This window comes from Corvus kubaryi, unplaced genomic scaffold, assembly GCF_017639235.1.
Source record: "Corvus kubaryi isolate FWS band 111438036 unplaced genomic scaffold, C.kubaryi_AGA036_p1.0 37187, whole genome shotgun sequence".
NCBI lineage: Eukaryota > Metazoa > Chordata > Aves > Passeriformes > Corvidae > Corvus > Corvus kubaryi.
Genome location: NW_024581053.1, coordinates 1,863,491 through 1,884,235, shown reverse-complemented (window position 1 = coordinate 1,884,235; position 20,745 = coordinate 1,863,491).

The following is a 20,745-nucleotide window of genomic DNA, read 5'->3' as shown; positions in this document are numbered from 1 at the left end:
TAACTCCAGTTCCAGTGGCTTTCTGCCACAGCCCAGTACTTGGCAGGGCATAATGGGATGGGAGAACCAGGAAAAAGGTGCCCTGATTGTTGCACCCTGGGGAGGCAATCTGGGGTGCCTAGAGTCCCCCCTTTTTGGCAGCACAAACAGTGAGAAAGAAGAAAGATGTGCCTCTCTAAAGAGGCAGAGGCCACAGAAGAAATCTCATTTAAGCTATCGCAGAGGCCGTAGCGTGACTCCGTAGCCCAGTTAGTGCTTGATTTTGGGGATTAAACTGTTTGGTTAGTTATGGAGAGCACGGGGCGGGGCATTCCGTCAGCTGCACGTCATTGGTGGAGAGCTCAAACAGAGCTGACATTCGCCATTGAGTCTGCTACTTTGTTTCCAAGTTAATTTGCGCTTTAAAATAAGGCTCACACAAGATTCTTGGTGTGCAGCCTGTCAGCAGGTTATTGCCCTGATCCAAAAAGCATAGGAAAAATGGACAAAACCAGCAGACACTGGAGGTTTGGAAAAAGGAGAGAATAATAGAGCGGGAACCTCCAGTCCTGTCCTGTGAGGAGGAGGTCCCACAGCATACCTGGTGCTGGTGTGGTTGATTCACAGCCAACCTCAGTTCAGAGGAGATGAGATGTGCAGATAGAGATTCACCCCTATCACTTAAAATGTTATGCTAGTCTCTCTCATTTAACTGGTCTATCAGGAGCACAGAGACTGCTTTTCAGGCATTGCCCCACGAAAGGCAGAGGCAGATTTGTTTTTTCAGTATCTCATTATACTGAGCATATTTTCTCATAGCTTTTCCTATCTTTGTATGATTTCTAGACTCAGAGTTAGCACCTTTCCTTAGTAGGGTGTTCCGGTTTTGGTTTCTTCTTTCTTTCATAGCTGCCTCAAAGCAGGCTGTCTTGGTTTCTAAAGTCCCAGATTTGTCCCCTTCCCAAAATCCTCTGAAAAGTCTGGTGGTCAAGTGGAGGCAGGGTTATTTTCTTTCTCCCATGTGAACATTGACAGCATCATAATCCCTTTTACAGGAAAACCAGAGCTATCGCAAACACATACAGGAGCTACAAACAGAAGTATATTTCTGCTGTCTTATCACAACTTTCTCAATCTTCACTGTTTGTGACTAAGACAGACTGATTTTGAATATGTGGTCCAAAACCAGTGGTTGAAATCTCCATTCAGAATAAAATAAAGAATCCTGATGTTTCTGGCTAGACATGAACTAGCTATAATGAAGCAGAACTGCTCACCCAAGCCTGCAGATAGCCTGGACCCAGAGCTCACGGAAAGCTGAATGCCTCATTCATTTCCACTCTGAAGCCTAAATATGGTATTTTAAGGAGGGATTTTATAGACAGTCAGTGTTAGTTTGGCACATTGCAAACTGAAAGTAAGCAACTGTTGGCCTGTGTAGGAAAGTGTGATAAAATGCTGAGTGCTCTAGAAGATTCCAGTTTCACGTGCCTGCCCTGGTGCAAAGCTAATTCTCTTGCACATGCAGAGTGTCCCTGTATCACAAAAGCACATCCTTCCATTTGGAGGCAAAACTGTTTATTTTCAGGTACCTCCAATTCTCCTTCTGTTAATTTTCTATTGGGAACCCCAAGCATGGACAAACATCACTATTTCACCAGATGAGGCTGTTTCAGTGAAGGTGCATAATTACGTTCCCTCCTTCCCCACCACTGTCTCCTGCCATCCACAGGGGGCAAATGAAGCCAGCATCACTCACATGTTTTGCATCCATTTGCATCCTCTCCCACAAAGCTCTTACAAATGAAACTGTCAAGCCTTGCTGGCACCTTTCAGGATAAATGATGTAAATTGGGGGCTGTGTGAGGCAGTCTGTGCCCACTGTGCCATCCATGAGTGCCTCCAGCCTGAGGAATGTCTTTGCAAACATCTGTTGTAGTTTGAGGAGACATGGCAGAAGGGGGAGGGGGAAAACCCTCAATAATAGATGTTTTTGAAGTTTGGGGAAGCTCAGTGGGAGAGAGGAAGTAGGTTGGGGGAAATCAATGGAGAGAGGGAGACTATTTTGCCTGGCAGTCACTCATCACTCGAGCCAGGTGATTATTAATTATCTCCACGCATTCACACAAGTTGTTAGTTTTCTGGGTAGATGGGTCCTGTGCCTAGTCATCTAGGCATTTTTAAAGATGAATGAAGAATTACCCAGGATGAAGAGTCTGGAATGAGAAATAAATAACACCAAGAAGCTGATCGCTGCCCATCTGTTATAAAATTTCATTAGTTTTGACAGACTGTACATAAGCAATGAATGAATGCTAACTACACTTCCTTTCTGTCTGCTTTCACTCGTATTGCTTAGCTCAGAAAAAGAGCTGGCCAGACAAGCCTTGAAGATGAAAGGAGGTGCTGGATGATTCACTGGATTAGGATGATACTTAGAACAGGGATAGAAAGGGGTTAAATTTATTAGACTTACTTTGCCAAGAGAATTTTTCACTGGGCACCACTAAAAACGATAGATGTTGGTCTGTGGAGGTATCCCAGAGGATGGTTCTCCTCACAGCCCTGCAGAAGAATGGAGGAGCTGAGGAGACTTTATCATTTCAAAGCCAGATCTTTTGCTGGGGTAACACTTCCCCCAGGTTGAAAACATTGGAAAAACAAAGTCAGAGAGAAGGAGATCAGGATCCCAACCATACTTAGGTTTCATGATAGTGTGTTTCTATGTTCTTGGTCCATGCAAGAGCAGCTGTCCTGGAGCCCTGGCCTTTATCATTTATGCTTCAGGTGAAAAGTAACAATAGATACCTGAGACTTTACTGAAATATCCATCAGCCCTTCCTGTCAGAACTGCTCTTCATTTTGAGGCATGGAGGCAGATGAGACAAGTGAGGATTCTCCCACCTGCAGCTGTATGCAGAGCTGCTGCTACCCCTTGCATCTTTTAGGTCCTTAGTAATGAAATAAATATTACAATGTCTATAATAATGATATGGAATGGGATGTTTTGATCATATTAATTGCTCAGGCTGTTGCAGTACAGGATCACAAATCAGTGTTTCCCCAGTGACTGGCTCAGCCTCCCTGTGCACATTTAAACAGATGTGACCTTGATGAGCATAGATATAGGGGGCTTGAGGAGAGCTTGCAAGACAAATGAATGTGCTCTGGCAGATTTATGAGAAGTTATTCCTCAGTGTAGAAAAGTCTATCTACTTTCACCTAACTGCTCCTCCAAAAGTGACTTTTCCCATGTACAAAACATGAGCAATCTGCAGAGCTAGTGACAATGTCAAGAGGTCTTTAAGGAAAAATGTTTCCAGGGGGCTGGAGCAGAGAGGCAGCAAAGTGGAAACAGAGATGTGATTCATGCAGAACAAGGTGTCCTCATTCATTTATAGCACTTTGCTCTCCCCGTAAATGATATCCTGCTCGGACAATGTGGGTTTTTTCTTTTAATATGTCCCTGCATCAGAAGAGATCTTGCAACTGAGACTCTTTCACTTCATGTCACCTTCCGTCATGCCAAGAAAACCCGCAGGTTGAAAGGGGTGTCTGTAAACACATGTTTACTGAAACTACTGGTAAATCAGCCCCTGAGTCATCCTGTCCCACAGCTCTGTGTTTCAATTCTTCTTACTTTTGGGCAATAACATCAGGCTTTCACTAGTTCCTGATGAAATTAGCAACTAGAAACCCAAACACTGTGGGTATGTGTGAGAGAGAATGAGACAGGAGGTCTGCTTGTGACCAGGAAGAAAATGCTTTGCCTCTTTAACCTCCTGAAAAGAAAGAGCCAAAGTAAATCGGTAAATACAAATGACAGATATGCCTAAGAATAAGAGGCTTGTTGGCATATTTAAAAACTCCAATTAGCATCGCTGCTGCTGGCATGTGGGTTTTCCAGGAGCCCATCTGATTCTAAGGATGTGGAGATACCCTCAACGACTTATGAAGGTTCAAATGTTGAACAGGACCTGTTCTTCTGCCACGTTCCCCCTGGAGCCCCTGTCTCTGTGAGCCTCATGCAGCAGCATCTCACAACTTCAGAGCCCATCTTCTGGAGTCAAATCCAGATCAGTATATCCTCCTAAAGGTCAGTACTGATGTGGTCTCATAAACATTAAGGGGTCAGGAGGATTATCCAGGACTTCTGTGGACTCATTGCTGTTAGAACCACAGCATGGAAAAGCATCCCATCTGGACCTCAAAAATTCCAGTGATGGGAAAATCCACCTTAACTTCTGAAAATTCTTCCAATAATTAATTACAGTCACTGCTAGATATTTTTTTAAAAAATCATCTTGGTTATAGTCTATATTTTTATTTCAGCTTTCAGGCCATCTGAGGAGAGTATTGGTAAATGTCTCAGGATAACTCTGGTTGAGAAGATTTTCTACCACTACCAGGTCGAAAGAGAGGTCGAAACGAGTCATACCGGTCAGGTGACCTCCCACTGAGAGGCCTAATTAAGATGATGGATGGGGTTATAAAAGGTTAAGTCTCTGCAGGGAGAGGTAGCCCTCCTGGAGAGGGAAGCAGGGATTTTCTGGCTTGAGGGACTCTGGCACACGGCTTTGGATGGAGGGAGGCTGAGGTGTGGTTATCATGAAAGAAGGGGTCAGAACTGGATATATTTGTGAGGGGACGCAGCGAGGGCTTGTGCTAATGTACTGTGTGTCAGGAGAGAGAGAGAGGAATGGAGGATATGGGGCTGAGATTCAGCAAATGGGGCTGCCTGTGCTCCTAATTCATGGTGAGTCCTGCCTGCAGCTGCTGGGTAAAGGTGTTTCTATCTCAACACTTGAAAGCAGGGTACTTATGGCCAAGAGCAGCTGAAGGGCCTGCTCCGCTCCCCATCCCAGCTAGAGCACTCCCAGGGACACCGAGTGCTTCAGAGAGGGATGCAAGGACACAGAAAGAGTCCAGGCTGTTGATCACACAGATGTAGAAAACTCCCAAGGTTTGTAGACTGGAAACAAGACTGAAAAGAACTGCACTGATCTCACAAGGCAGGTGGGAGCAGCAGTTTCCCAGTGCATATGGTTTCTGTGGACTCTTGGTGCATGCTCACAGTACCTGAACACTTGCCCACGCTGGGCTGGCCCCAACCTCACTCTGCTAAGGCAGAGTAACAAAGGCAAGAGCAGAAAGGGAACTTCTTGCACTTCAGTGTAAAATAGCCTTGGGTTCTATGATAATACACATGGATTCTGCCTGCAATGGTTGCATCCAGGAGTCTCACAGCTGTGCCAGAAGGGAAATTCTTTCTAAATACTTCTGCAATTTGTTGACATGTACATTACCACTGTAAGAAGCAATATCCCTTCTAAATCCTTGTTTTCCCTCTCTTTACTGTACCATCTCGGGCTGATGTTGATTCACCTCACCTTTGATTTGAATCCTGGGCAGTTCATTCCCTTGATCTTGTGGAAGACTTCCCCATGCAGTAATTCCACCATGTAACCTTATCCAGTGTAACAGCTGATTCTGACTACTGCAAAAAGTAGACCAGCGAAACTCAAAAGAGGGGAGCACATTACGTGGGGTAGATTCATTAATTCCCCAGTTTTGTCTTTAAACTGAAAATATCCCTAATTAACACTTTCCCACTCACAACGAATATCTTCTCCCTGACAGGCTGCAGGTTCATCAAGTAGGGGTAGAGACAGAGTCTTTCCTTACGATCACTCTGCCTTCCATTAGTGAAAGTTTAATTATCAAAACAATCATTTGCCCAGTGTTGAAAAGCTGCGAGGAAAGAAAGAAAAGTCAATACATTTGACCTTGCTTCTGGGAGAGAAACACCTGGGAGTCATTACAAGTCAACTGTGGAAGTAGCAACACACTGATTTTAATGGATGTGTCTGAAACAAATTCTTTCCAAGAGCCAACATTCTTCTGTCCTTCAACCCACACCTGAAGGAGCAGGGAATAGAGGTTGTCTGCCACAGAAAAAGTCCTTTGCTTCCTTGGTTATTTGAGAAGAGAGCAGAGGGATAAGTGGAAAGTAAATTATCCGACCTGCAGGGAAACAAAGTTCATCAGGATTTCCTCACAGTTGCAAAGACAGCAGCAGTATATTCAAATGTGGTTAAATGACACACTCATTCTTCTCACTTAGGTCATGGTTCTGGAAAACATTTTAGAAAAGCAATTCAGTATGTACTGATGCTTAAACCTGGGTGTCAATCCCATGCAGACTAGTGAAACTCAAGCATGTGCTTTACAGATAAGCGTGGATCGACTGAAGTGCTGTCCTCATTAGGGCTGGTGTTTAAGTGGCTCCCTGAGCTGGAGCCTCCAGCTTTGAAAAGGCTCTCCTATTCTTTGTGTGCAATGCAGAGAGAACTAACTAAATACTCACTTGTTTTCTATACCACTGACCAGAACCACCTCAAGTGCCAGGGCAGCAGACATACACAGGAAAATTGACTCTGATCATCCCTGGGGTCATTTAACTAAAACACACATTTCAGTGGAGCCAAGTATTCAGTGGAGCCAAGTGCTTTTCAACTCCCATGGTGTCAAAACAATTAGCAGATCACAGCAGCACTGATTCACTGGTGCTCCAAGAAAAGCATCTGGCCAACATATGGAAATTTAACAGAAGCACCGAATAACCTCCTTCTCTCACTGTCAGCTGCCTGCAGGACAACACAGTTCGGATGATTCTTATATCACGGGACAGGTTATGCAATTCAACTTAACCTTCTGAAAAGAGATCACTGCAGAATCCCAATTATGTATTGATATCACAAACCTGCTTTCCATGCATTACCCCTGTTAGAATTCAGAGAATATAAAATATCCTGAGTTGGAAGGAGCCCAAGAGGATCATCAAATCAAATTTATTTAGCAAGTCGGGGATTTAGATTTAGATTAGATATTTGGAAGAAATTCTCCCCTGCGAGGGAGCCCTGGCACAGGTTGCCCAGAGAAGCTGTAGCTGCCCCATCCCTGGAAGTGTTCAAAGCCAGGTTGGATGGGACTTGGAGCAACGTGGGATACTGGAAGGTGTCCCTGCCCATGGCAGGGGTTGGAACTGGATGGTCTTTAAGGTGTCTGCCAACCCAAACCATTCTGTGATGTTTCTAAATCCAAGACCTTCTGTCCATTTGCTATTGGTTACGTATCCCTATCCCACCTTGGCAATTCCAGAAAGTATAATTTGGTACTAAAGCAATCAGTACTCTTCCTGGCTGGTGGATGAAAGCATTGCTGTCAGATTGGAAAAACGCTACAACATGATAATGAGCCTGATCATTTAAAAGGCACAGGCAGGGAAGTAGTCCCTGTGTGGATGGCAGGTAGCTTTGAGACAGTTATGCATCTGACATTATCATATGGAAACAGGAGAAAAAAAAAAAAAGGGGGATGTAGATGATCCTGTCTCGGATACCCACAGTCTTGTAGGACCCAGGTGAACCATTTAATCTTTCCCTTCACATAAATTTGTTAGCACATGAACATCGCATGTGTTCCTGAAGGGTCACTGAAAGGAAAGTAAGCTTGGGTTCTGCTGGTGCTCATCGTCAGGCCCCCTGCTACTCAGCCCTTCCTCTCTAAACTCCAAATAAAAAATCTTTGCATTATTTTCTTTTGTCCAAATTGTCCATCTAACATTAACATGGACAGACCTTTGAAGCCTTGGTACAGTACCTTGCCCAAAGGTGCCATGTAGGGCTATTGAGGCAACTTCAACATGAGCGACACTGTTTTCTTCTTCATCACCTTCTGTACAGACACCTTACATGTGTTCAAGGCATGAATTTAGGAGAAGAATTGATATTTCCATGTTAGAGATCAGAAAATTTGAGGTGCTGGAAGGGTCTTCCCCTGTATCAGCCATGACATGCCTGTGGCCATCAGAAATAGGACCAGAATAATTTATAGGACCACAAAATATTTCTTTACTGGGTGGGTGGTCAAATCCTGGAACAGGCTTCCCAGACAGGTGGTCAATGCTCCAAGCCTGTGAGTGTTTAAGAGGCATTACAGTGCCAACAGAGTCCATTCCTATGCAGCTCCCTGGGCCTGCTGTTCCAATTTTATCATTGCACCTCTGAAATACCCTCCAGATTTTGACACTCTCACTCTTCTCTACAATTCACTTCTGCTTCTACATCTACCTTTACAGCCGTAGGTTTTGCTGTTAATTTTTTGTGGGCACCAGGTCAGATTTATCTCTAACAGAAGGTGCCTGTTCCTGATCTGTCCTTAGGGCTCCTTGTGCCCTGCCTGTATTCAGGGCTTTACCTTGCTGTTTTCCAGAAGTGCAAATGTTACAGTGTTGGATCAGACTGGAATTTGTCTAGCCCTAGCATCCTGTCTGTCACTGAAGGCTTTGGAGTTGCAAAAAACCCCCAAATCAACATTTATAGGCCAGCAAACCCCATCCCCCCAGTCTCGCCAGCAATTAAGAGCACATGCAGGGGCTCTGTCCCGCTGCACTTCTATTTTTGCTCTGCAGTTCGCACTGGCTCTAGTTCAATTTTAAATTCTAATCCTTGGATACTAAGGATGCAGTACTTCTCTTTGACAAGATTTACTACTAATCTCTCTGATGTCTGTGACAAAGGACAGTTCCTCAACATTATCCCAAATGTTAAAATATTAATGAGGGAAGAGTTTGGCATCTGGCAAAGGCTGTCCGTGCTAGCACTGGAGATGGACTTAATGATCTCTGTGCCTTTGCTACTGCAAAATGAGTATCTTACACAGGAGAGATTAGATAGACCTTTAATACACCTTTAATACATGACACCTTTAATAAAATATGGCCTCTATTTCTACAGATGTATTTAAAGTCATTTTAATCCTTCAGTGTTTTATGAAATAGCAAAGCTTTGAGTGAATCTATTTAGAATGGTCTCTAAGCACTGCAGTAGGGTTTTTTTGACCCAGCTCCCATTTGTAATGTGCTCACTCTTTATATCATGTTTATATAGATATAATTTTTTTCCACCCAGATGACTTTTTGAAATGAATGCCCATAAAAGGTACATGGTTGGTAGCGTGACACACCAAGAGTTTGGAAATGAGCTGCCTGTGGGAATCTTAAATCTCCACTTATGAGCTGAAACAAGCAGCCTGGTTTTCCTCTACTCTTGGCATCAGTGATCCCACCAAGCCCCGTCTCTGCCAGGTGTCACCTTGTACCAGGACACAGCCACTGTGGGCACAGACATCTTTGAAGAGAGACTGGCCACCACGAGACAGTGCTTGACCACTGTGACCACTCTCAGCCTGAATCAGTACCCAAAATGGTGCCTAGGAGAGCCTGGAGGCCTTGCCTTAGTATCTCTACTGGTTTCCCTGATTAGGGATGAAGACAAAGCTGCTGTTATTGAAAACTCTGCACACTCCATCCATTTGTACCCAGTGTTCAAAGGGGGAATGCAAGGCAAGGCAAACACTAGGTTCCTTCCAGCATCTCCCTGCTGACTCTAAAGTCAAGACATGCTTTTGGTGGCACTGTGCTTCCACTGATTCTGCTACAGTGCCAGTAAGGTGGATCCCTGCCCCTTGGGGAACACTGGCAACCTATTCTTGAACAGAATATAAACATTTCAGCCACTCACATAGAAAATTATGGCTCTGAAATGTCTCAATAAGCAAAGATGGGTCTGGAACAGAGAAGCTGCGGAGAGCAGCTGGCTGCTGAAGGCAACAGAGAAGCCCTCCTTGCCACAGGCATGATTAGCTCCATATCAACCACCTCCCTATCCACAGGTCTCCGTCATCCCCAGGCTGTGGCAGGAGAGCAGAGAGAGCGTTGGTGAGAAGGGTGCTCACCTGAGCTCTCTGAGCTCACTGCAGGGGGGTCAGGGCTTTTAAATTCAAGGGTTGTCCTTGTCACAGCTGGGGTCCTGGTACAGTTTTCAACTGCAGAAGTGGAAAGCCCCATGCTTCGGGGCAGGGAATAGGAGGGGAAGGCATTTCCCTAGCAGGGATTAAGGAGAGGAGAGGTAAGAGTGAGGTCCTCAACCAGGAGATGGTGTGACTTCTCCCTCGAGGAGGTGGGGGCTGTGTTGTCCCCACAGTGCAGAATAGTACTGCATGGACACTCAGGGCTCAGCTCCATGGGCTGGCCTCAGTGACAAAACACTGACTCTGCAGCTCCACTGTGTATCACCAGGGGCTGCCTGTCCTGAGCCCCGAATCACAACCCTCCTCACCCGTCTGCCCACGCAATACTGGGCCAGGTGGACATCTGTGAATAACTGATCTTTTAGTTAATGGGTAATTCTGAAAAAAAGCCCTGTAAAAGCTCTGTGGCTTCAGCTGTGTTCCCAGAATTCAAACACTTCTTTATAGAAAAGGAACATAATGTGCCCGAAAACTTACATGAAGGATCGGGAATTTCTCATTTCCCTGCAGCTGGTCAGGAACATGGGAGATTAAGTTCAGTTCCCACAACTGCCTGATTACAATTTGAACTCTTTTCTCCTACAAAACAACTCCAACAAGCAGACCATTTATGCATGTTCAGGCAAGCTCCATCCATCCCATCAGTGCCACCAGTCCTACTTCATGCAAACCATTTACCTGGTCACTGAGACAAGGGCCAAAATGACGTGACTGACCCTGTGGGTCTCATGTTTTAGACTGCCCTAGGAGAGAGTTACACAGCACACGTTCCCCCTGACACACAGGACAGATGAGCTAGGGCTGCTCACACTGCCCTTGTGAGCAGTCCCAACCCTCAAGATGCTGGTAAACCAATACTCTGTTTCCCCCGCTCCTTTGAAGCCAGATTTGCATTTCACTAGCTTTTGTTACAGTGCCTAAAATGAGCTTTTTTTTCCTTTCCTAGAGGAAGCTGAATGGAGCATTGCACAGCCACACATTTTTTGTGGATTGGCTGAGAAGAAAAAGCTATAAAATCAGGCTTTGGTTACCTCCAGCCAAAGGCTTGGTTTTGAGTGCTGGGAGCTGCAGCTGTGCCTTCCTGCAGTCATAGGGCCCTGTGGAGCACTGGGCTTCAGTCCTAGAAAGAAGTGTGGTCCCCCTTGCACGTAAATTGGTCAAACCTTCAGTCTTTTCCCCCAAAAGAAGCATAGAATCACAGAATAGTTTGGGCTGGAAGCGGAAAAAAAAAGATCATCTTGTTCCAAACCCTCTGTCATGGACAAGGACACCTTCCACTAGACCAGGTTGCTTCAAGCCCTGTCTAACCTGGCCTTGGGACACTTTCAGGGATGGGGCAGCCACAGCCTCTCTGGGCAACCTGTGTCAGGGCCTCACCACCCTCCCAGGGAAGAATTTCTACCTAATACTCATTTAAATTTCTCCTCTTTTAGTTTAAAACTGTTTCCCCTTGCCTTATCACTAAAGCACAAGTGACATCTGATCCGCAAACACAGATGGCTTTATTAAAAAGAGCAGCTCCTGCCAGTAACATCACTCTTGTTTCTATAGTTTTTTGCAACATCTTAGGATAAAAATATATATATTTATTTATACGTGAGCTTATAGAGAGCTGCTTTATGTAGGCACAGCCTCAGTCTTTCAGGCCAGTTATGGCACAGCTGGTGTGTTGTAAACACCAGGGCAGTGGGTTAGCAGCTCTCCTCATAAAACCAGCTCAAAGCTTTTCCCTGTTGCTATGCTTTTAATTTCTCCATTCAGAGGCTGGTGAGATCAAAGGTGACCTGCACATGGAAACTTTTAATTAAACTACTGATGTAGAATCGAGTCATTTCTGGTGGAGGTTTAAGTAGTCTGTGGAAGAAGTGATGAGTTGTGGAAGAGGAAGGCAGCAAACTCCAGCCCTGGAATTTGTTCATTCATCAGTCATCCCAGGACTTGAAGATGATCCAATTGCATGCCAACAACACTGGCCATTCCTCACTAGAAATCAGTTGTAAAAAGTTTTTTTTAAAGAGCATTAATTAATCTTTTTTCTTTTTTTCCCCCCTTTGCTGTGGATTTTCATCACCCCTAGTGAGAATTTTTGGGGAAATTGTTTTGTAAAGGCTATTTTCCAGGGGAGACAATTTCTTTTTTTCTATTAGAAATTCAGATCAGTCTTTTTAAAAATGAGTATCTAAAGTCAGGCTCCTAAACTCACAGCCTAATTTGCAAGTTGAACAAGAAAAGGACATTAAAGGAGCTCAGAAGTCCAAATATCACCCAGTTCTTGATGTGCATTGCCATGAACTCTGGAGTTCCCTGTTTTTATTACTCCGGCTTAGCCTTGACAATACAATAAACCATTGATAAATGGCTCCAGCCAGATCTTCTGAATTTTCTTTGTGACACTGACTCTACTGCAGAGACAGTATATCAGGTTACCACTTGGGGTTGGTGCTGTCTTACTTTATCTTCCTTATTCAGGGATAAATGGATCCATCAACCCTAAGGAACTACAGGATGTATTTGCGGGGAAATCTTTCACACACCTTCTCATCCCTGTGCAAATGACTGTGATGGGCTTTACACTGGTGGCTTTTCCCCACTGCAGCTCTACTGACCTCAGCAGAAGTGTCTTCTAATTTGCTCTATGGAGATCAGACCCTGCCTAAATTCACTGGCATTTTATGCCCCTATTAGTTGCTCATGGTCATCCAATGGGACATGAATTCTCTTTGTACATGAGGATACTCTCCACGTCAGGGGTTTGCATGTTCCTGGAGGTGCCAGCAAGGAGCACTTTCTGAGACTTCTGAATTTGGATTTCTTTCATATTGGCATGCAATGGAAGCTTTCCTAACACCTTGTATGGAAGTGGGAGCCATCTTCATCCCAGCCCACTCTACAGTTGAGAAGCAGTGAGTGGTCCCTCTCTGCTGCGCAGCAAAAGAGTTTTCCAGCCAGGAGACGGGACCACTTATCTATCTCCCATAGAAGCACCACCATAAAAAATTCTCACTCACAAAGACATGGAAGAAATCAAATGTCACACACACACACTGTCTCCCGGCGCTGGCTCCTGGCCACGGGCATTCACATGGGGATGTGCCGTGCGAGACTGTGAGCTCTGCAGAGGCACTTACCTATTGCTGGGAGGTACTGAACTTTTATTTACTATTCTTTGTTCCTGTTTATATTCAAAAACCTCATAGCATTATTTCATTAAATGAGTAGTTGCTGCTCCTCAAAGAAAACATTTAATTTTCTACAGCAAGTGTGTGCTCCTAGCATACCCAGCCCCTCTGGTCACACACTCGCATGCTTGAACCCATTTTAACTTAGCTAAGGAACAGCTTTCTGTTCCTTCTGGAGCAGGAACTAATATTCTCTGGCTCTGGCTTGCAGCTTATCTTTGCACAGTAAAGAGAAATTCCGCAACTATCAGTTTGCTACCAGGATTTCTGAGCAGCCACAGGACACCTTGGCCTAATAGAAGGTCATCACGCTGAAAGGCCATTTGTTTAGGAAGGGACAAAATAATTCAGCAGGATGAGGAGTGGATCCAGAAGAGGAATCCAAAACTTTAGCAAACTGAAACCTTCCTGGCATTTCAGAAATACACAAAGCAAAAACAAAAGGCTGGATCTGCCAGAGCAGAGGTGGCTCGTGGCTTGTGGTACCTGCACATGGGCTGGAGGGCTCTGCCAGCCCCTCTGTGACCCGGGACAACTCACCTAAGGAGGATTAACAAAGACAATGCCATGAACTCAGCTCTGCGTGAGCGGTCAGTCATTAGAGGTGATTTTGAACTCCCCCCACAAACCCCTTCTTACTTTGCCCTGGTATACTGGGACAAAGATATTTCCCTTCTGGCTCATCTGTAGCTGTAAATGCTTTGGGATAGGGACTGTGTCCTGCTGTGTCAGTGCCACCCGCATCAGATCTGGGCCACCGTGAGGTCCGTGAGGACTGAACTAAATTACAGGATGGCTAATTAATACTAAATGACTGCAGTGGTTACAGTTCTGTGATAAAGGCGTAGGAGAATTAGATTTCAGACAGGTGATTTGGGGATTCTGGTGAACACTGTGTGCTGGGAAGGATAAACTTTTCTAAATAAAGGTGCGTGATGGTCCAGGAGAAAGTAGGACAGATGCAGAGCTGCTGTCTGCTAGCCCAAATCCCTGCAAGGGGAAGGGGCTACACTGCCAGTAGCCATTCCATTCCCATCCTTAGGGAGATTTTTATGTGGAGAGAGACAAATGCAATGGCTAAGAAGCAGCAAAAAAAGGAGATGTTGGGGAAGTCAGAAACAGCACAAAGTTTTCTGGCAAGAAGGAGTGGATGCTGAAGCAAGCGCATGCCTTGCTAAGGAGGGGAGGTTTTCAGGGAGATGGCAAGGGCAGCCAGATGAGTGACTGCTCCCGGAGGCATCAGGAAGGTTTTTAGAAATACATCATGGGAACACAAAAGACAAGAGAGAAAGTAGCTCTCTCAATAAATAAGGAGAAAGATTAAATTAATGGTGACTGAAATGGCGGAGCAACTGAACTGTCTGTTTAAAAATCAGTCATTAACAAGAAAAATAAGGGAAAGCAGTGCTGTACAGACAATGACTTTGAAGTTCCTTTCTAGGAGCCTGGTAAGCTGTGGCACCTAGCAATCCTCCCTCTCTTAAAAAGTTAAAAAAAAGCTCTGATTAAATTCTTTATAGGACAAATCAGAAGGGTTTCTCTTCCCTACCCAGCTGTAGGGATTGGTTGTCCTGTCCTGATGTCATTTTCTGAGTATGCTTTGCACCCATGCTTGTGCAGTGATCCTGTGTTTATATCCTGCAGGGGGGGCCTCCAAGACCCTCTTTTGTGGTAGGGCACATTTGCTCTTACACTTTGTTCCTCTTTGAAGTCCTTCAGAAGCCCACCTGTGTCTCCTCCTTCTCCCTGAAACAGCAATTTCCTCATTGCCCAGGAGAAATGGTGCCATCACCATCGCTGGAAGTGTTCAAAAGTCATGTGAATGTGGCACTTTAGCATAAGGTTTAGTGGCATTTATGGTGGTGCTGAAGTAATGGTTGGACTTGATGCTCTTCAGATCTTTTCCAAATGAAATGATTCTGCGATTATGGAGGTGATGGGCTGGACTGCCTTTAATTGGAATAGGGATTGTTTCACTTCCCTGGAGATGCAGATAGTCCAGACTATCTCCCGAGCTGGCTAATTAAGAACTCCTTATCTTCGCAATCCCCATCTCTCCAGGTCTCATGGGCATGTTTGTGTTACTGAAGCCTGTCTTACACTGACCCTTGTACTCTGCATCCATCTCTACACTAACACACATAGTTGGCAGGAGAGTCTTCATGAGCTAAATTATTATTTCTTACAGGTTGAAGCCCAGCATGATGTTTATGAGGATGATAATGATGGACCTTTGGAGGTTTCAGTGATGTGCTGTGACAACATCACAGTCAGGGTGGTGGGCTCCGTCCCACCACCACTGCAAGGAGCATAGTCAGACCCTCACTGGGGTCTCCTCTCTTACATCCCCTCCTTCAACCTCTGACTGATGTGAGCAGCCCCTGGAAAAACCTCACTAAGGGTGGAGGAAACCTGTCTTCTGTGCTTGGGCTCCTGTGTTTTGTGCTTGAAGTCATTTAATGTGAACAGTCCCTTCTCCATGCCCTTGCTCCCCATCTGTAAAGGGGCGATAACAGCACTTCCCTCTTCCCTTGGTTTTATCTGCTTGATTTTACTTATCTGTGGCCTGGGCTGCATCTTACACTGTATTTATAGAGCACCTAATGCCATGTGATCTTGACCTTGGCTAGCGAGCTCAATTCAGCTAATATATAGTGAGAATAAAACAAACCCTGGCCAAAGTCAGAACATTCCCTCCCCGACACAGCCCACAGACACCAAACTTGGATTTGCAGTGCATTTCATGAGTACTGAAATGTACTTTAAAACACTATCATGAAATAGACTGAAATAAGTTTAGAGGGGTTTTTTTTTATTATTTAGGAAGGGAAAGTTTATGATAAAAAGCTGAATTTATAGAGTAGTTTTAAAAGAACATTTATGAGGATTTTAAAAACCCAGAAAGCTTCCTTAATGCTGTAGTAATGAAGGTGCCTTAAGGGATTTAAGTTATGCAGTAGCCAAATTCAGGTCAGATTGCTAAAGTTGCTAATGTTAATGATACAACTCCTTCAAGTTTCTCTGTGTAACAAATTCATTTATTTCTGCACAAATAGAAAAGAATTGGTCAGTAAATACCAAAGGCAAACTGTTTGGACTGCATGGAAAATTACAAATGTCTCCTGAAGGTGAATATGTGAACCAAAAAGACCTGGGCCACAATCACATATAAATAAGTGCTGTTAGCCTGTTTTGAAAAGAAAGAGTACCTCGACAACATGATGCAGGACTGGTTGATACTGGTGATGGCCAGACTGGTTTCACTCAGTCTCCGTATTTGGTACAAATAAGTGGAAAATAGTTTTTCCTTTATAAAAACCTTCGTCTTTGTTGTTCCACCTCTGACTGCTGTGATTGCCCACTGTGAAGTGTGGCTGTCCCCTTCCTGTCTCTTTCTCAGAGGTTCAGATAGGGCAACTCAGTGATTATTAGTTCTTAAAACCAGGGTCGTGATACATATGGGAAATGGTCTAATGGGCAGAGCACTGAGGGTTTTTCATGGTATTTTGGGTGAGTCTGAGCTTAATTTCCCTCTCTGTGTGACCAGGCCGATTACAATGAACTCAGAGCTCTGAGGCAAATGTGCTATGTCAGTTTTTCTTACTGCACAATCACCAGTCACTCCACATCGACAGGTACCACTTCATGTTCTGCTCACACACAAATTCAGTTGTTTTCATCAAACTTGTCTCTTTCTAGTTTTAATGGACACTAAACCTGGTTGTATCCAGGCTCCATTTTTCTCCAAATAACCAACAAACCTCTGATTTTTTTTTTTTTTTTTTTTTAATTTTCCATCTTCTTCTTCCTCCCTCTTACACTTAGAAGGAATGGAGGACACTTTTGATGTCTTCAGTAGCTTCCTATACCGCTGTGCACTTTTCAGCCCAAATACTGTGTTTTATGTTTTGTGCTGCTCAGCACATAGGCTGGACACCAGTATGATGAAAACTTTGTGATTCATCACACTGATGAGGTAGGGTCCATCAGGTCCCTCCTTCCAGAATGTGGATAGTGAGTCACTTTGAGAAAATAGCTCTCAGGAAGCAATTTTGCAGGCTCTTGCTTTGTTTCAGTGGCCCACAAAACTACCATCCCCTTGTTCAGATGGGGATTTGGTGAGATCCTTTTCACAGAACAAGGCCTGGACATTCCATATTGCTTGTCATGGCACAAAACACAGCTTTTTACACCTTTTAAGAATCTTTAAATTATGGACTGATAGACCAGGCAGGGAAGAAATGTCAGCCTTGATCAGTGAATTAAAGCATTCAGCTGCATTTACTGTCTTACGTTTCTTTCCGCTAGGTCAGGCCAAGCAAAGCTGATGCTAATCAGTTGAAAGAACTGCAAATGTTTTGAAATACTGTGGATTAGGGAAAGTGCATGATTTGGGCAGTCATGAAATACTGTGCATAGATATAAATAAATATTGTTCCCAGCTCAGCCTCCGGCTAGTCTCCAACATGCCACAAATTCATCACAACCTGAACGGGGTAGTGTGTTAAGAAGTGCCTGACAGACTATGAAAACTTCCCAGGGGCTGCAGATGCTGTTGACCAACTACCCTTGTTTGCCAAAATTAACCCTTGGAATATGGCAGCACTGAGGGAACCAGCCCAGGGAAAATAAATCTGAATTTGATGTGTGCTAAGGCTTGTCTCTTTGGGGGTGTTCAGGAGATGAGGGTGGGTGTGAGTTACATTGAGCTTGTTTCAATGTCAATGTGATAGCTTCCAGAGTGAAATAAAGAGGCCTAGGTGGAAGAGAGCTCTCACCCTGATGAGAACAGCCCACCTTGTTATCTGCAGAGTAGAAGGGACAGACCTGTGATAGCTAAAACTTGACTTTTAAAAACTGTTCTGAATTACTGAGGATCTCAAAATGGCTTGTCTGTAGGCTGTCTCTTTCATCTCTTGCTATTTTTAATAGCCCATTATAAATCATTTTGATATGTTCATAAATGTTATCCTTTCTCCAAGATCTTTGCTATGGTTGTCAGCTGCTGAGGCTAATATGAGCATGGTTAGTTGGACTGGGATGTGAGAGCTTCAAAAAATGATTGCTTGGCTGAATGATTTGTAACAACTCTGCCCTAAATGTCCATAAATAAGGAGAATGTGTATTCTGCTTTTCTATGATGAAGAAATCCTTGGAATCCTTTGTTTAAGCTGAAGAGAGTGTGCTGGACCTGGTTTGTCTCTCAGGATGATGTACCACATGGGCTCCAGTTGGAGTCAGTAGTATCCGCACATATTTTTGAAGGACGTGGACCCACTGCAGCAGCCAGAAGTCCAAACAGGCAGCCTCTGAATGATGTAACTTGCCTGCCACATAAACCCCCTCCCCTGCTGAGGGATTTCTGCACAATCTGACAACATCTCCATGAGACACTGTTCCATGGAGGCTCAAAGTCAGTGGCGAAGGTGCTCTACAACAACTCTGCTCCCTGGAGCAGGACTGCTCAACCGGCACCCCTGCAGCCTCCCCCATCTGTTATTCCAACCACAGGCTCTCCCTTTCCTGAGGACCTGGTGGGAACTGTCTGCAGGCAGATGAATTGTCCTGACCCTGCCAGCCTTCTACTGGAATCAGCTTGCTTAGGGGCTTGGATCTGCAGCCTGCGGGCCAGAAACAGCTTGTAGAGTTTGCAGTCAGTAGGGCACATATGGTATTTCTCTAAAAAAAGGAACTTGCCGTGTCTTGAATGTATTTTGTGAATGGAAACACAAGCAAGGCATTCATTTACTTTGCCCATGTAGCATCTCAGGCTGTAAGATGCTGGGGAAGGACACAGATTACTGCTAAGAGCAGTAGGGCTGAGGGGTCTGTGCTGCACCTCCTGTTATGAACTCTGGTCTGTTTCTCTTATGTGACATTTTTTTCCTCAGAACCTAAATTGATTCTCTCACAAATCAGAAACTAGAAAACATTCCTCCCTTCACAGCAAGGAGAAACACTGGAGTTTCTCACTCTTCTCCCACGAGGACTCGTCTAGTTTTACACCCAGGAGCAGGAGGGAAACGAGACAATCTTCCTCTCCCATCTCCCATTTGGGAAGGCTGTGCTCACTGGTGAGGTAGGTGTAAAGAAATTATTGCAAGGAAGTGCTGCTTCCCAGGGAATCCAGAACCCAATTAGGCAACAACTAACCAGCAAAGATGGAAAGGTGAAAGTGGAGTAAGATGATGAGTGATTATGTGACCCCAAAGCCTCCCACCACACTGTCACCCCGTAACATGCTTGGGCACAGGCTCAGCACTGACTCAGAGGAAAAGTGCCAGTGTCTGAGTCACCAGGACCATTTCTTTTGTACACCAGACTGTGCCAAGCCCCATCCAACCTGGCCTTGGATACTTCCTATGCTTCAATATTGGACTGATGTAAAAGCATCAGTGCATCACAATGCTGAATTGTAGAAAATCCCGGAAAACCCCAAATCCGTGGCATTACGAGTGACTCAAAGAACTACTTAACTGATCATCAGGATCACTGGGAGTCTCTCAGTGACAGAAGCTGTGACAAGCCCTGACTCAAGATCTCAGCAGGGGTGTAACTGAGGTGTTGAGCAGAGATCGTTGGCTCAATCTAGATGCCTTAAGCAGTCAATCAACTTTCTATCATTAGAGTTTGGCCTGGCCTTTAATACTTCCTTAGCTTTTTCTATCTGTTATTTCTGTGTTTCTGATATGTCCTAGTGCCCTTCACTTTGGAAACCATTTCTTATTTTACATCCTGGGCCCCCAAAATTAAATACAGTTGAGCTTCACCAACCAATTGCTCTAAGCTCCAGCTTCACCCATGGTGGGTTACTAAACTAAACACCGGTCACCAGTTCTGAAATGATCTGCAAAGGCTACCACAATAACAGCAGGATGCCAACTTACTTATTTTGCACTTGGCTTTCAGAGTTCCTTATCTGAAAGTACATCAAGTCTCTGTGGAGCTCTAACATCAGTGCCACATTCTATGAAGTAAGAAAAACATAGTATTTTTACAGTTGGTCTTTAAATCATTTTCTGACAACAAATCAATCTTACAAGAAGCCTTGTTGTTGTTATGAGTAAAATTTTGAGATTAAAGTATAATAATAGTTTGCCACATCTACAAATTTGTCCTTCTGTGTATCAAACGATTGCATTCTGCTGCTGACACCTAATTATGCCCCACCAATCAGATTTATGATAGAGCTAATAGGAAAAAGGATCTTATAAAGCTGTTAATATGCGCTCCATGATTAACATTAATGACAGTTGTATGGTTAAATGCCCCTTGCATTGCCCTAAGAACAAACCTGTCGGTGCAAAGTTTATAACCAGGGGAAGCACCGTAGATGCTGAGCAACTGCCCATCTTGGCAACTAGCAAAATGTTGGAGATGCTTCAGGAATTGTTCTGACCCACAATGGTGCCCTTGGAGCCCCGTGACAAGAAATGAGTTTCCGGCAACCCTACCCCTGGTTCTGGGACAGAGGTACTGGGCTTTTGTGAACTAGATGGTGGGAGCTGAGTGGGGAGGATGCTGGGAGCTCCCTGCAAGGGCTGTGCTCTCCTTCTGTACTCTCTAATTCCTGCTGTTTTCTAGAGTACTTCATGGGGCCAGCTCCTGTGGAATCAGTGCGGTGCAGAGACAAACCTTCAGTAATGAGATCCAAAGCCTGTGGAGCCCTTTTGGGCTAAAATACAACTCTGACATTTGGATACCCGTGTCCACT